Source organism: Argiope bruennichi, chromosome X1 (assembly GCF_947563725.1).
Source record: "Argiope bruennichi chromosome X1, qqArgBrue1.1, whole genome shotgun sequence".
Classification (NCBI taxonomy): domain Eukaryota; kingdom Metazoa; phylum Arthropoda; class Arachnida; order Araneae; family Araneidae; genus Argiope; species Argiope bruennichi.
The window spans coordinates 6,251,173-6,269,152 of NC_079162.1; positions in this window are offsets into that span (position 1 = coordinate 6,251,173).

The window sequence follows — 17,980 nt, forward strand, 5'->3', positions numbered from 1 at the left end:
TCTGCATTGCGTTACCACAATTGGCGTAGAAAATTCACGCATTTGCGTTATCTCAACTGGCGTAGAAAATTCACGCATGCGCAGTGTGTTCTGATTGTTGACAACTGTATTTTCATAAAACGCGCACCTGGACGCAAAATCAGGCCGCATTTGTTAATCGCTGTTTGGCAACACTTCCACTTCGCCCGGGAACATCAACACGTGGTTTGATAAGATTTCAAGCGAACGTTATTCTTGCATCGGTTTGAAATTTTTTTTTAACAAACAATTAACGGTAAAAAAAACGGCCAGAATTTTTTACGATAGATTTAATTCGTGCCGTATTCATTTTAAAACGAAATCGTCGAAAAATAGAAGACAGGTCGAATGAAAAAGCTCAAGAATCGTTCATAAGAAGAACCAATCGTAATGAACAAGATAGGGTTAAACGTTTATGTGTACGGAGCAAAGTTTCCGAACTACAGGAGCATAGTTGTGGGACTATGTCAGGACTCTGTTCTTTTTGCCAGGCACGTTACTGGGAAAAAGAAGCAAATTCAAGTGGCAAATACATGAAATGTTGTCATGATAAAAAAAATTTATTTTGGAACATCTTCTGAATCTGTTGAAGACTTGCTGATCAATGATTCAATCGAAGGAAGAAACTATCGGAAGCATATAAGAGAATATAATTCTGCTTTAGCTTTTGCTTCCATGGGAGCTTAAATTAAATCTTCTCCTGGAATAGGGCCATATTGCTATAGGATTCATAGTCAGATATACTACATCGTTTCTCCTTTAAACAGAGGTCATATCATACCAGGTTATGGTAAATTATATGTGTTTGATACCAGTGAAGCCACTGAAAAACGCATGGAGAGAAATGAAGGATGTTTGCTCTCTGTGATGGAAAGATTGGATTCTATGGAGAAAATCCTGCTACAAATATCAGGATGGTTCTCATGGAGACTAGAAATTTAGATATACCTAGATATAACCAACCTACTACAAAAACAGAAATTGCAGCAATATTTGTTGGAGATAATGGCGAACCACCTGCTAATCGAGATATCTGTATTTGTACTGTAGGTGATAGTTGTAAAAATATGAAAAACGCATGGAGAGAAATGAAGGATGTTTGCTCTCTGTGATGGAAAGATTGGATTCTATGGAGAAAATCCTGCTACAAATATCAGGATGGTTCTCATGGAGACTAGAAATTTAGATATACCTAGATATAACCAACCTACTACAAAAACAGAAATTGCAGCAATATTTGTTGGAGATAATGGCGAACCACCTGCTAATCGAGATATCTGTATTTGTACTGTAGGTGATAGTTGTAAAAATATTTCTTCATTAAACCAATGTTGTGATCCTATGGTCTATCCCTTGCTGTTTCCCAAAGGAGAATTAGGTTCTATTTTCGAGTGTACTTTTTGCCTTACATTTTTTATTTCTTTCATTGTTTTGTCTTAATTTGGAATGGACTGAATTTGAATATAGCTGCTTTCAGACAATTTATTTTTTTGTAAATATCAAATTCTTATTCTGTTTCTGTAGTGTAGCTTCCAAATTTGAACAATTGTGAGAAAAGCACAATTTTTTTAAAAAAATTGTTTCATTGGTGGATGTATATAGTTATTTAAATGAAAGTGTATTATCATTTAAAAGTGTCTTATTTGTGTTTACAAAGAACTTTGATGCACGTGATTTTGTGAATGCAGTTTTTGCTTTACATTTTCTTGTTTTATCCTATTTTGAACTAAATTTAATCTGAAGATATCTGTTGCTAGACTAATGTGGTTTAGTAGATGGCGAGCGAGCGAACTGCATTAGCAGTTCCTGGGAGCTGGCGAGCTTAAGCGAGCAGGGGGCGGAGCTGCCTAGTTAGAATATAAATGCTCTATAAATAAACCATTAACGATTTAAAAATTTATTAAATTTACACTACACAAACATAAACTCTCGGGAAAAAAGGAAAAGAAATGAATAGGTTCAGCATTATTTGCTGTCGGAATATTCCAAATAATTCAATATACAAAACATAATTTTCCATTTTGAATTCAGATATTATAACACTTTAGAATTTATTTTTAATACAGATAACTCTAATTTTTTTCTCTAAGTTTTTTTGCAATTGAGAATACAGGAACAAAATTGTCTAAATATCATCATTTTATCACCATTTCAAATTTACGTCTAAAGAACCTCGAAGAAGTGTAACTCTAGTCCGCTTGGCCCTGAGCATACATCCGGTTGACCGGCTTGTTATAGACGCGAACTATTGGTTTTTAAAATACCGCCCTATCCTCGACATCGTGAATGAGGAATCTCAGCGATCGAAATATAGGAATCGGAATACTTTTCTCCTGTGTTTATATTTCCTTTATTATTAAGTTTAGTTTCAAGTATATATTTAGCTCACTTTTTATTTTTAAAGCCTTTTACTAATCTTTTCCTTTATCCTGTGGACCTTCCTATCAACTTTTACTCTGATACCTCATCTTTCATCATAAAAAAGCACAAGATCTATGTGCTTTTTAAATTGTAATGTATTTAACTAGGATTATTTTAAACTGTGAAACCTAAGCATTTTGCCAGTCCTGTCGTCCAATAATTACAACACTTTCATAGATGTTATTAGTCCAAAAGTGATGGTTTGAAAACTAAAGAATACAAAGTATATTAACTTAGAAATTCAGCGGTAACTGGATACTTCTGTACTCGGTTATAGAGGTACCAGCTGCTACAAAGCAATTTTTGAAATAAGGCAACTGATAACCCTTGTATATATATATATATATTTTCATTCTGAAGGGGAAAAAAGGAATCAAATGTTAATTATAAAAACTTAGTGTGATATTTGAAGTAATCTGTGTTTTAATTATAGAACCACACTCACCAGAAGTAGAATTGAGTAATGCCTCATATTGCAAGCAGGACAATTCATTCCAATTATTAAAGCCTCTCATCTCCATTCTCAAATGCAATTGGTAATCTAATTGCTCTTTTGGAAGGAAGATATATCGAGTGTCGGCAATACACGGTTTAGAAACTTTTTCATTCATACTTTAAAAATTGCAAAAGACGCCTCTTGTACCCTGGCTATATTTCTTTTAAGTTAACTTCACCTTTATAATAGTATTCTGGTTGGAAAGTGTTTTAGGAATAAAAAAAAACTGTACTCTTTACTTATATTCTTGCTTATCAATCCATTTTGGGCTAGAGAAAACGTAGTGAATAAAAACCTTTTATTTAACTGATTTAATGTTTATACATATGAAATTTTCGAATCGGTATTTTAGGTCATTTCTTAATGAATTAGAGTTTTAATTTGGTTTCATTCCTTCTAATGCGCAAAGGTCATATTTGACCACACGGCGCCAAACATTCATTGGATACGAATCCCATTCAAATATTGTAAAAGTTGACAGAATTAAATCTCATTAGTCAGTTGAATATCCTTTAAATAAACAAAAATATTTGAATGAAGAGTGACCTCAAAAATGGCATTGAGTTTAACAGTAGTTGAGTTGCACTATAGTGGGCTTGCCTTTGAATAATAAAATCTCGTTATCCAAACTTGGTATACTTTACAATTCAAATACATTTGAATGTATTACTAATAGATGCATTGTCAGATTATTACAAATCAGCATCAGATTTATTACAAACAGTTGCAGCCCTCATTGTCGTTTTAAACTTTCCGTATGAAAACTGAAGAAAGTATCTTCAATCAGATCTTAATATTGGTTTTCTTTTTAATTTCACGGAATCATCAAAAATATTGTTTGCTCTGAAATATTTTTAGTTATTTTCCCGCAGTTTCATCATACCATTCATCAAAAATTCCTTATTAATTCTGCCTTGCCATATCAAAAACCTGTAGTCAATTTAGGTTAATTAGATTCTATTAAACTACACGAGAGCTAAATTTTTGGTCAGACTAAAAGGGTGATTTTGAACTGATGTCGAGAATGATAACTTTCATTCCAAACCAACGAGAGAATGTTCAAATTGAATGTGGACAATGCCAACGTGGTTATCTTCTACGGTACATAATCACTGTCTTGGAATATTTTCAAATACGTAACTTATTGCCGGTTCTAGCTCATTTTTTTAAACCCACTTCTTCTAAACTTGGTTCAGTTTGTGCGTGGGGGTCGCAATTATTAAAAAATATTAGATTTTCATCATTTTCACTTCCTGCTGTTTTTGGCAACTCCTTCTTGCGAGCGACTTTGTCAACAAATACGAAGAAAGACGACGAATATTCTATTTTTCGTTATTGATAAAGAATGAAAGTAAATATTTTATCCCGGTTCATGGATCCACTTCATTCTATTTAACCATTTCAACGACTTTAAATACATTTAAAATAAATATATTTACGTTTCATATATTTTTAAGCGTCGTCTTATTATTTGCCTTATTTATTTGATCTCTTAATAGTTGCAAATTCTACAAAAATCTTAATTATGTATTTCGAAAATGAAATGTGGTTTTAAGAAACAAATTAACTATCAATTCATCGCCACTATTTTGAAGTGGTGATGTGCTCACATCTAACTTTAAAAAGAAGATTAACATATATTTTCTCAAAAGTTTTAGATGAAACAAATCATATATGTTCCAGCTTCTTGTTTCAAACCATACTGAGGTGACTTGATTTGTTACTAATTTATTAATATCTTCTAGTATTCAACAGATTTTTCTTAAAATGATACCAAAAATATTTTATATATATTTGCTAGAAAAAAAGGGCCCTTTAAAGAGACATTTTTTCAGAGCGATGAGTATCGCAATTAATCTAAATAACTTTTAATTTCCTCATAGGCAAATTGAAACATATAAATTACATATATGTAACATATAAATTACATGTATATGTTTGCATACATATATAAAATCTGGGGGAACTAAAAAAATATCAAAACTAATAAAAACAATTGAAATAAATGTGCATTTAATTCAAAAATCTAATTTAATGGCGATTCAGGAGGAGGTATCTCTACCTCCTCTACCCTCTTAAAAGGTTTCTTGTACTCTGAGGTAATAAAAAAAAAGACAGAAATGTCAAAGTTTAAAACATGTCTCTATATTCTCTTAATGAATCCGGAAAGAAACATTTTTCTAAGCTCTTAAAACATGAAGTGAAAATTGACAAAAATATAAGAATAAAATAGCAAAAAATAAGCCTCAAATAATGGATTCTCAATGGACTGTTCTGGTCAGAAAGTCATCTCTAAAGTTATATGAAATAAGCTCTTTCTTCAAGATAAATTGACGTCAGTTCAAGCCCGGCAGCTACTTCTAAAGCGCATAGCACACGATTTTGAGCCGAAGTCAAAGTCAACCAAGGAAGATATAAAGATCTGAATGTCAGCGAACTTGGCGAAATGTATCTCTAAGTCATATTCTCAATTAAAGGGAAAATAGGAAAGTTCTGGGTTTTCCAAATCCCTTTATCTGTACATCATTCTCTAAAGGAAACATGAAAACTAGTGGTCATTTGGAAAACTCATATAGTACGAGAGTTTCTAAGTGTCTGTAAAAACACAAAATATCAGTCACTTGATCACACAACTATCAAATATGATATTAAAAATTATATAGTGGGATTGCGCAGAGTATCACGACACCAAGGAAAGACTAAATCAATTCCATATTGCATCAACGGTTGCTAAGTTAACTACAGCTAAACTAGAATTACCCCATCAAACAAACATCACTCATCTGACCCAAGAAGATCCTATCTACATTGAAAATTATCATCATGAATACAATCTTTTAGCAGTTCAAAAATGATTTCTTTCAATAATTTTGTATTCTCTTCTTAATCTCAACAATGGCTAATCAAGACCATGCCGGATTTACGCACACCTACACAAACTATAGCTTAGGCTATTACTTACTTGCTCACCCCTCCTCCTTCCAAAAATTATCTTTTCCCAGTGAGCAAATATCAAAGAAATACTAATGTACCTAAATGAAACTATAAAGAACCCCATATCTCAAATAACGTTTGGTCTCATCAAATCTAAATTCCGCACTGGGCACTATCCCTTCAGAAATACCAAATTAGCACCTCATTTTTAGCAGACACTTGCAAAAAAATATCAATCAGTTTCATTTTTCGTTCTGGACCGTTTATATTTGATGGAAAAATAGCATGTATTTCAGGATCTTAAAATCAATGGCTATGAAACAGTGAAAAGCAGGGCAAGTATTTCTTTGACCCAAATCTCATCCTTTTTCGAGCAAGAAAAAAAAAGGGCTGTTATCAAAATTTAAACATGCCAACAAACGCTCTCCTATTTTAGCCTATTTGTTCCTAGGAAAAAAAACATCCACAATATCATTCGAGGGCTGGTCACCATTCTTACCAGCATATGAGATGAAAAATCCTCATAGGAGTGGACCATGATGCCCAAGGCAAGGTCTGGCGATATAAAATTGAAAATCTGAGGAGAACGCAAATCAGAGGACATTTTCTTATCTCATCAACTATTCTCGTCAACGAAGCGAACTCAAGTCCAATGTTTCAGCATTGTAGAGCCAAGAAATGACACGACCTCTGAACAACCAAGAATGTTGACTTAGTCAAAATCTCCAACTGGAAAGTTCATGATGATTTTTCACTCAGCTTTCACAAAGACATTATGATCAACATTTTGAATAACCAAACATGTAGCTGATACATCAACTAAAAACTGCGTGTGGTGGCCATAACAGAATAATTCAAATTTTAGAACGGTAATTTCATATCTTCAGCCTTTCATCGAAATATGTAGTACTTTAGATATAGCTAATTTGCTAGAGCAGCAGATGGAATTATTCAAAGATTACGTGGCTCTATACAAAATAAGAAAAAGGAAAAACTACAATCAATGGAATGAAAACTCTGAAATCAGGAAGGTGAAGGTCCTCAGTAGAACCCTGCAATAGACATAAAATGATGAGAAACAAAAATTATTAATATGTCTTTGCAAGAAAAAGCAAAACTTAAAAAATTAGCCAAAAAGGAAAAAAAAACAAAAAAAAAACCCTCGTTTCAGAACTTGTGCGCTCGAGTCACAGATACCTATAAATTACTGTACTAAGTCATCGTCAAAAATAAACATCCCAGGCAGATCTCTTCAAATTCCTTGGAATCACAGCTAGTTTAGTTTAGTTTAGCTATATTAACGTCCCGTTTGAAGCAACACTAGGGCTATTTTGGGACGGACCTCGTAATTTTGAACCGCGGTCTGATGACGAGAAGACACCTGAGCTGGTACCCACCTCTCCACACCACACCACACCACACCACATCTGCGGGAGGACGTTTGGTCAGGACGGATTTAACGTGCAACAGATCCCCTTACACGACGGTTCTTCGGTGGATTCAGGTCTCTCCGGTTCCGAAGCCGAGACCTTACCACCAGGCCACCGTACAAATACAAATTTTAAAATCTATGCTTCCTGAAAAATACTTTAAAATTTTATGTCATGAATTACAGAAAACTAAAAAATAGCACAGTCAATGAACATGTAAAAAAGACTTATGTAATATTTCCTTTAATTTATGTAATCTTTCCTTTAAGTTATTATTTCTACAAATTTTTAATACTTTTGACCAATAAATAGCAAAATTATTATTTATTTATTCAATCATTACTTTCTTTGATAATTTGTGTACTACCCCTAAAACATGAACATTCGACATGATTTTTCCTTTTTGCGAACTCATATCCAGGCATCGAAAATTGGTTTAAGTCAGCATTTATGTAGTTTCATATCTTTGAGACTTTTTGTGATAAATTACTGAAATTTTGTACATGACCTTATTAGAGGATGGGGCACATTTTACTCATTGGGATTTTTTTTGTACGGGGTCAGTATAAAAATTTAAATTTTGTATTTTTTGAAGTTTAATCCCCTGAAAATTTTCATCGATTTCATAACATTTTACATTTTTTTTTACGCAATTTTGTAATTTACAGTATATGACTATGATCAATATTTAAGAAATAAAAGTAACAGTCAAGATTTTTGAGACACCCTGTATAATATACAGTCAAAAGTCCTTTTCTCCTGTATAAATTTGGATTCTCAACAAATAATGACATCGAGCACCAAGTCGAATAGATATATAAATCATAAAGAAACGAAAAAGCAAACACAAGTCATCTCATCATATATCCAGAGAATGTGAGCTTCAAAAATCTTCCATTCGCAATTGCGTAGATGCTCTGAACTCCTCCTCCAGTCCTATAGAAATCTTGAAGAACTTTCTCAGTAACAGAGAAATAGTGATACTTTTGATACTTTTGTTTTGCAGACGATTGCTACTACAGAGCCCCTGTTCTGGAACTTGGTAAGTAATGAAATTCTTTCTGAAAACTGGTAGCCTATAGCCTACATATAGATATTCACTGATCTATTTGTTTTCGTTATTTGCGATCTCGTAAGAATAAAATATAAATCCACTTCTCACGAAGTTCTCGTGGTCTTCAAAAATAAGCTCATAATTATAAACTCTAAATCTCTAGAGAAAATTCTCATAATTATCACAGCTAATTGCCAACGAATAAAATGGATAGATAAAATAATCGAGAGAGCAACATCTTTATGCTTTAAAGTTACATTAAATAGCAAAATATTTTATGCAAACTATACCTGCAACTTAAAAAAACTAAAATAACCCGACTTCACCAGAATATTAAAAAAAAGAAATAGAAAAGCGAAAGACAATTGGGGATTCAACAAAGCTTTTAAACAACTTTACACTACGGAGATAGAACGTATGATCCTACAAGTCGAAGCATGAGCTTAATTTCTTCTACTAAAAACCAAGGTAATTCATTTTTCTTCAAAGAATGTTTATTCTAAATACCTCTGAACTACTAATAGCTCAATACTAATATCTCTAACTACTCAAATTCCTCACGACCAGCCATACGGGTTATAGGATTCCTCGCCTTCCATTTTAAATCAGAAGAAGAAGAAGTCATCTGTATCCGAATTTCCAAGCTCAGAAAAGTCAATAACATTGAAGGTCAGAACATTGATCCTAAGCACTTTGAAGACAAGATCTCCATGGGCGATTCCCCTAGTCTCTTTTGATTTTTGATCAAATGTCCTTCAATCGCATTTTTAGCACAGATGATCTCATTAATATATATGCATAGGTAACAAAAAATAGCCTGTATCTTCTGTGTCAGGGAAAGCACCATCTTCAAAGTTCAATGGATGACACAAATCAGTCTTTGTAATTATCTTTTTCCAACAGAGTTAATAGCTATCAAGAAGCTTACATTTGTTCAGTCATTCTAACCAATCCCTTAAAATTTGGGGAGATAGTGAATCCAGCTTCTAGTCAATCGTTTTCTTAAAATCCAATAATCTACTTGCACAAGAAATCCGAAACGTCATGCTCAACTTTCAAAATATTATACTCGGCTGTATCAAAACGTATGAGGGATAAGCTAGTATCTAGGCAGCAGATCTCTTTCCAAAGCAAATTACTTTGAAAGAGATTATAACATATTATCCTGCATTAGAAGAACTTCTTCAAAAATAAGCTTCTTACCATTTCCGCTAAACTCTGGAAGAATGAATGGGGCACCAGTGATACTTAGAGAAATGTCCAGCTCATCCTCTCAAAAGTCGTCTTCTCCATCACCGTGGCAAGTAGCAGACAAAAATCATATTCTCAGCAGAGCACAGCTGATTGTCAACTTAGTAGAGAGTTAGCATCCGAAAAAATGTTCACTGGCCTGTGGCGATTTGGGAAGACAAATGCTCTTTGCGATAAGTTGCCCTTTAACGGGTTCATTTCATATAACCTAGCCCTGGAATGACAGTGAAGAATCCTGGTGAAAAGCAGTTTTTACTAACTCACTCCTAAAAGGTCAAGATCAGAAAGTTAATAAACTTTATCTCTGGAAACGAAGGCATTTTAGTTCCTCCAAATTAGCATCAAATTTATGATGGATTCAAACCAGGGGCTCTTTTTTTGACATTCCATTTCAATCCTTTTAATGATATATTTCAGATTTTTTTCTTTTATATATCCTGAGTGTTTTGAATCATTTTTTTTCTTTATCAAATGTATATATTTTACTCGAGAAATTTTTTATCCATACTTATAATCAATGTCAAGCAGCTAGCTTTATTTTTTCTCTTACCATATATTTTGTAATGGATAGTATTCATGTTTTTCTCCATCATTTTTCAATACCAATATTTCCCATAGGTCCTGTAAATCGAAAGGTTCTTGCATCAAACCACCTTCATCCAATCAAAGAACCCTTTGGAATTTGAATTCAGTTGTTCACGGCTATCCGGTGCAGAAGTTCAGACAAACTTGATATCAAAAAGGGCATGTGAAGATCAAACCTTATATTTTTGTGGGTCTTCCCTATGTACTTAGTTCCGAGCTCGCTGTTACAGAGACGTGTAAATATTAATGTCTCTGTATGCTCAAATATAGAAAGGGGATCCTATTTATAACTTTATTTTTTACATTTCCATAGTTTATCAGATAACTCTTCTTGGGGGAATTTTTAAAATGATATTTCCCTAAAAATATGAAGCAAAACATTTGACAATCCAAAATGACGTTTATAGAAAGAACCTGACTTTTTTCTATTCTCCTCCTTATCTTGGATAGACCAATTTGACATTTGTTTTCACATTTCATTACATTGGTAAATGTTATTTATATTTAAAAAAACAATCCTGAAAAATCAAACTATTGCATCAGAATTATTTTTTAGATTCTTTTGGAAATTTTTTATCTATAAAATGTAGTTTTCACAATAAGAGTTTCATCAAACGAAAATTAATATCAATTACCAAAAGTTTTTTCGTGGCATTTGATTCATTTGCTTTCTTATAGCAGAAAAAATTACAAATAAGAAAATGAGTATAAGGTAAGGGGCCTAAATAATTTATTTAATCAGAGGACTAATAAAGGGGCCATTTGACTAAGCATACTTTTAATGCATTATCTGGCCTTCACTAAATTACAACTAACACATAATTTTAATTCCTCCATTTATTTGTGATTGCAGCCTTTTTTTTTTATAAAAAGTCTTTCCAATATTGCTTACCTTTAAAATCGATTGAAATAAAGTTTATTTTATGTTATGATCATACTTTCTTTATAAGAAGTGAAAATAAAAATAAAACAAAATTGAAGGTAATATTATACCGAATTTTGCTTTTAAGAATATAGTTAAAATACTCTTCTAACACTATTCTTAAGTACAATATAAAAACAGAAGAATGATCTCAGAAGCATATGAATTTTTATCCCTTAAATTGTTTCATTAAGTAAACTTCTTCACAAATATAATACTTGCTTTGCCACAACTGATGACAAGTACGGAAGTTTTTCCTTTTTTTCTAAAGAAGAAGAAATTTTCTTCCTACTTTTTTGGAAGTGCTTCATTTACAATTTTGCTTTACGAAAGTTTGTGCCTTTCCGGTGATGGGATTTTCCTATGAGCGACATCCAGGCGAGTTGCTTTGAAAGGACAGCAAATCCATTTGGAAGGTTTGAAGACGATTGTCTTTGATATTTCAGAGGAGGGATTCGAATGATTACTAAAGAGAAGAATTTGGTTTTTCAGATAGTCTCCCAAAATAGCCCTAGTGTGGCTTTAATATAACTAACATAAACTAAACTTGATTTTTCAGAATTGTTAGTTGCTACTCCTCTTTAGTCACAGATTGTTGATGATGTAAAAAGTGTGTATCTATAAAAATATCTTGAATTAAGAGGCAGAATTTTAGTCTCATTAAAACCTTTCATAGCAACTCCCATCGCAATTCTTCTTATATAAACATTTTCTACTTTTTATCCAGAGTTTAATTTGACAGAGTCCTGTCACTACTACAGACCTTATTATAGTATTTCAGTTGCGAGCAGCAGATCTCTGTGATAGTTTCAATTTCGAAGACACAGCTGCAAGATAAAAATCAGAAGATTTATAGTATATACATCTTTGGATTGGTCTGGCTGAAATTTATTAGAATGGGAGAGTGGCATACCTGCTTAAGTGTCGCTTTCGTCAACTGACACCTTTACATAATTAAAAGGCTTTTACTTCATAGCTCTCATTTAGCTTTAAAATAGAGCGTTACTCTAAAAAAGCACATCCGCCTATTCAAGAGCTTGTTTAATTGTGATAATTCAGAAAAGGGTATAATTACTGTTCGAAATATAAAGATAAAAACAATACTGTGTTTTTATTCTCATCTAATGTGTAAAATCGACATCGGGAAAGTAAATGGTTGAAGCCTAACAGTATCAATCATTTCAAAAGGCACCATTCTCAGAATTAAAAAAAAAAACAAAAAAAACTCCAGATTAAAGGCTTTTGCATTGCTCTTCAATAGATAGGTAGAAATGCTTTTGGCGGAACAGTTCCGAACGTTGAGACTAACCAGAATTAATATCTGGACGAAGATCGATGTTAGGAGTAGGATGCGGTCGACAAAGGAAGAATATTTCAGTTCTAGTACAAATGATGTTCTTCTGAGAATATTGAATCTGTGTCATTTTCCGATTAAAAACAGCCTAGACTTCCAAATTTTAAAGGCCTCTTTTATCTGATTTGAATTCATCAAAATAGCTCCCTGAAAGAAATTTATATTCATGTACTTTTGATGTTTGCATAACTTCTTTAACTTTTTTGTAATATATAGGTAATTGATAATACTCACTTCATTGCCAAGTCTGTGTCGACAGATATGAGAACCTAATACAGTGTTTAACTTTTAGTTACATTGTTAAATTGGATATAATCTCATTTGTATTTAAGGAATTGCAAATACATTTTCGAAACATAAATATACTCAAATAAATCCACAATTATAAAAAAAACTCTTCGTAAAATATATAATTATCATCATATTTTGCATTAAGGTGCATTTTTGTGTTTTGCTGTATTCCACTGTGTTTTTTATAAATTTGGTGTAAAAGAATTTATTATAAATATGACAAAATTAGCAATTGATTGGAACAGTTAAAAATGTTTCAGCCCAACAGATAAAAGAATACAAACTGTACAAAAAACTGACTATTCATTTAAACTTAATATAGTAAATCAAAATTTTTTCCTTAAATATCAATTTCGGAACAACGGTTCTTACAAGAGTAATATTAGATGACCATACTTCGTTTTTATTGAATCTTCCTTTTGAACACTGTGTTTTGGAGCCACATGATATCAGTTCTTTATAACTTTTTGCTGCATCTGGTTCATATGCGGAGGTAATCATCACGGAGATTTTTTCCATTCCGATATTTCCGGTAATTGAAGACAATGAACACAATCTTCTTCCAGACAATGTTTCCTGAAAAATAACGTAAAGAACTCTATTTCTATTATTTGAGTCAATAAGAGTACTTTTTACAATATCTAAATATTTTCCACTCCCTGAGTTCAGAGAAATATTTTTGGCGTTAATACAAAAAAATCTTTTCAATGAATTTCAATTCTATCAATCAGCACATTGATGGATCTCAAATAATATCAGCTTTAGTTTCAAATTTGGAAATGAAGCAATAGAGGTGTATGGAAATATATATTAGCCCATACCATAAACGCCATAGTGCTTCAAGTAGTTGGTGATAACAGGAAAAGGCACTAAATTGCGTCCTGTTTTTCAAATAATTTTTAAAATTTCCTTAGCCATATTGCCCATTTGGGGGTGAAAATTTCTAAGAGGAATGAAGAGGATTTCTCAATTTGGAAATGGCATGCTTGCATTAAATTTATTAGAAATCGAGAAATTAATATTATTGTTATTGTGAAAACAGAAAAGCATAGCAATGTATGCTGTCATTCGCCGCAAAATTCAAAGTGAGAGCTCATCTTTCAATTTGCTTTAGAACAGCTTTTGATTATAGTTCGATTGCCATTTGTCGTGTCGATGTTCTAGGGAATAGAAATATTTTTCAGCATTTACTTACTTTCAGCTGAAAACACTGGAATCAGGTAAAACAATCTTGTAAGAAAGTAGACATTATATTTATTCATTATGTTTATCCCCCAAAAACTTTCTCTCTCTCTCAATTCAATTGGCATGGAGATTTTTTTCATCAGAACCTCACGGTTTTACAATCTTTTTTTGACTTCCATATTTTTGATACAAACATTTTTCGAGTAGACTAAGCATAGTTTATGTAAATAATTTTATTTTTTTTTATTTCAATAAATCTATGTGTATATCAATTAGAAGTCAAATAACATTTCAATCACATGTAGCCTAATAGATAATTCTAAACTGTTAGGAATTTTATGCTGTTTCGGTCAGAGAATGTAAAGTTGAAAAATTACGGTACATTCTTTTATAATCCTCTTGTCCTAATCAGTTATATTTAGTAAAATAATACTCTGACATACATAATAAAAATTGTTTCCACACAATTAAATTGTCCAAGCCATTGTCTTACGACTAATAACTATTTAAAGTAAATGGGGATCGTATATATTTTTTTAAGGAAATAATTGTATTCTTTTAAAAAGTAAAATACTCAGATGATTGTAATAAATATTTAATGGAAAAATCTTAATTCGATATCAAGCTTGTACAAAAATTGATACCGTAGTTCTTACTGTAAACAACATGTGAAAAAGTGAATCGTTTCATTACAAAACGGAATATTATTTAAAATAGGATTATAATAAACTATTTTATAAGCTTCCAATTGAAGTCACTTTACTTTAATATGCATTCCCAAGGGGAGGTTGGAAATTCAGTTCGGGATGAGATAATAATCACACGTTCCTTCGCGAAAATATTCAAGCACAATGGCCAGTCAATTTCGAGGAAACTTTCTTCATAGCTTACATACTAGTCATGTGTCGATGGTACAGTGGTTAAGTCATTGGCGTAGCATTCAGGATCCATTCCTAATTTATTTAAAATTAATTTACAAAGAGTTTGAATTAATATGTTTTTTTTATGCAAAAATAAATATTTATTCTCCTAATTATTGGATTATAATTTAATTTTTAGAAGAAAAATAATTATAAGTATGAATGCATTTTTTAAATATTCAGAATGACTTAAATTAAATTAACAATTTAAAGATGGTTTTAATGAATATGATATTCATTTTTATATGGAAAAAATAAATTTCTCTTAATACATAAGTTATAACTTATTTTTAAAAGAAAAATAATAATGTTCTTGTATATTGTTCTTGAATTATAACTGTCATTTAATTTTCAAGTGTTATAAATCTAATTTTAACTATAAAAAAAATTTCGAAGTAACTTTTTTTTTATCTTCAAATAATTAAAAATTTAAATAAAAGCTATGTATTTTCTCGAAATTGACTGGCCATTGCTTTGACTGGCGCTTTAATATTTTCGTGATCGAACATTCTATATGTATACTACCAATATATTAAATCTCATCCCGAACTGAATTTTCAATCTCCCCTTATCAATATGACTTCCTTTGACTGAAATATAGAAATGCGTGCAATGATTCTTTTTCTCAAATATATTGATCAGAAAAGCTCAAGACTCAAATATTTGTGCCCATCATGGAGAAAATACATTTTCTGACCGGTCACAATCTTCTTCAAATAATCAGATAAGGGACAAGAAAAAATAATTGTATATTTAGCAGAGAATAAACACAATCGAAGAATAGCGCAATTAATGTTCTTATCCATATTAGGCACCAAGCATTCGTAGACCAATGCACTTTGCAATTATTTAGTGTATGTTATAAGGGTTTTATAGCGATCAAAAGAGACTATTGTGCGTCGTTATCTTTTAAAATAATACTCCACAAAAAAAAAAAAAAAATCAGTTATCGAAGATGAATTTTATTCAGGTTTGTTACAGAAAGTTACAGAAATAAAAACTCAGCTCTTTACTTCCTAACAATAGCTTTTGCCATATATGTTTCAAATTGGTTTAAGACTTTCCATATTTAAAATTTTGAATTAGGAGAAGTTCTACTGATTTCTCGTCAGGAGGGAACATCTCCGCCAGTAATGCATGTAAGGGATTCAGTTAAATGTTTCAATGCGACAAAACGTTTTCACGCTTCTAATTTCACTGAAACATCTCTGAGAATTGTATAGTATGCAGAGTATGGATTTGCAGCTTTTCATTTCTTTTGATTGCACTATCACTAATGAATAGTGAGTATTTCCAGTTCCCAATTGACAGGACATTCAAGAGGATTGAAGTTCTGTAATAAATCTTTGGTCAATGCGCCACCTGACCAAAATAATAGTCATAAAAATGTTCAAATTTTTCAAATTCAAAATCAATACTTAAATGCGCCAAGTGAATTAAAACGAAAATACAGTAAATAAAACTAATCATAACAAATTGAAAGAAGGAAATTTAACATTACGAAAGAAGAATTTGGGTGTTTGGAACGAAGCCGTTCCATTTACTTAAATTTGACCTCATAAATATTTTTGCATTTATTAATTCTTATTAAATTTCAAAAATTTGTTAAATAATACATTAATTGAAGTGTTCACAAAGCTTGTTCAAAATGAACATTTTTGATATATATATGAAAATGTATTCTTTTAATAATACTTGCAAACACGTATAAAATGATATGCCCGGTGCAATGGGGGATTAAAACCATTTCATGTTTAACGCAAAAACTACTTTCTTATAAAATATTCCGTCTTTTTGCATTAATGTACATGTCTCTTGATTGTACTAATATAACAAATTTGTTTTGTTGTTTGAACTGTTTTTTTAATTAAAATTAAAATGTCAGTTGAAGCAGCCGATTTTAAAAACCACCGATAGCCTATCTTCTCCGTGAATTTGAAATACTTATTATATTAGTCCTGTAAATTTTGTTCACAAATGTTGAAATATAAGAAAGGGTTTAAGAACCTTTTGTGAAAAAATTAATTAAATAATTAATTTTTTATTAATAAAAAACTTAAAAATTAATTAAATCAATAGTTTCCAGATGCAACTTGTTAATCCTCTCTATTTCTAAAATTTTCTCTTCAAATTTTCAAAAGTTCTCAAAAATTTCGCTCATATGTTTTGGCAACAGCTACGAAGTATATTCTTTTTCATCAAAAATTTAAAAAAATACTTCATTTGCTCATGAAAGATTTTCTTTCCGAGCCTTCAACTGAATTCGAGCGGATGATTTCCTTTGATCATCGTTATATCACTATTTTAAAACAAACAAAAAATATTGTAACAAAGAAGAATTTTAAAGTCTTGACGTTACTTAGTAAATTTAAATTTATTATTTCAAAATGGTTTGTGCTATTTTTTTCATATCGATAAAAAAAAAAACTGCATAAAAATGAAAATGATATCGTTGGAAAGAAAATATTTTGAATTTTAAGATATAAACTATATTTTCTGGGATAATTTTCTTCCTAAATTATGATAGAAAATTGATAAAATTTTGAAATATATACGACCTAAAGAAGCTGCTGTCATTGAATATCTGCTCGTCAGAGCTTTATTTTTCCTGCCTCCGCCTGAGTGATATACCTATGTTTGCTTTTAGGCACGTTAAATCATTATTTCTATGCCATTAAAAAAGATGCCAAACGGTATGTATAAAATAAAACAAAATTATTTTTAAAAAGTGGTGGAGTAATTTAATGTCTTAATATTTCCCAACAAATAAGTATCTACAAATCTCCTTATTTCAAAATCATCTGCATTAAATTTTCTAAGGAATTAATAATATAGTGAGGAAAATTGCACAAAAATGAAACTGATATCTTTAAAAGGGCAAACTATTTCATTTCGTTATGGCGTCATTTTTTCCTCCCAAATATCAGAGAATGAAAAGCAAAGCGTGGTTCATTTCTCATAGCTTGAAGCGGCGGCTGCATCTGCTTCATTAGCTCGAAAGGACTTTCATTTCCATTTTAGTAACTAACTTAAGTCTACTTTTTGGCATTGAAGCAAATGAAAACCTAGTGAAATGTGTATTAAAATAAAACAGAAATTAATAAATAGTAATAATGTGT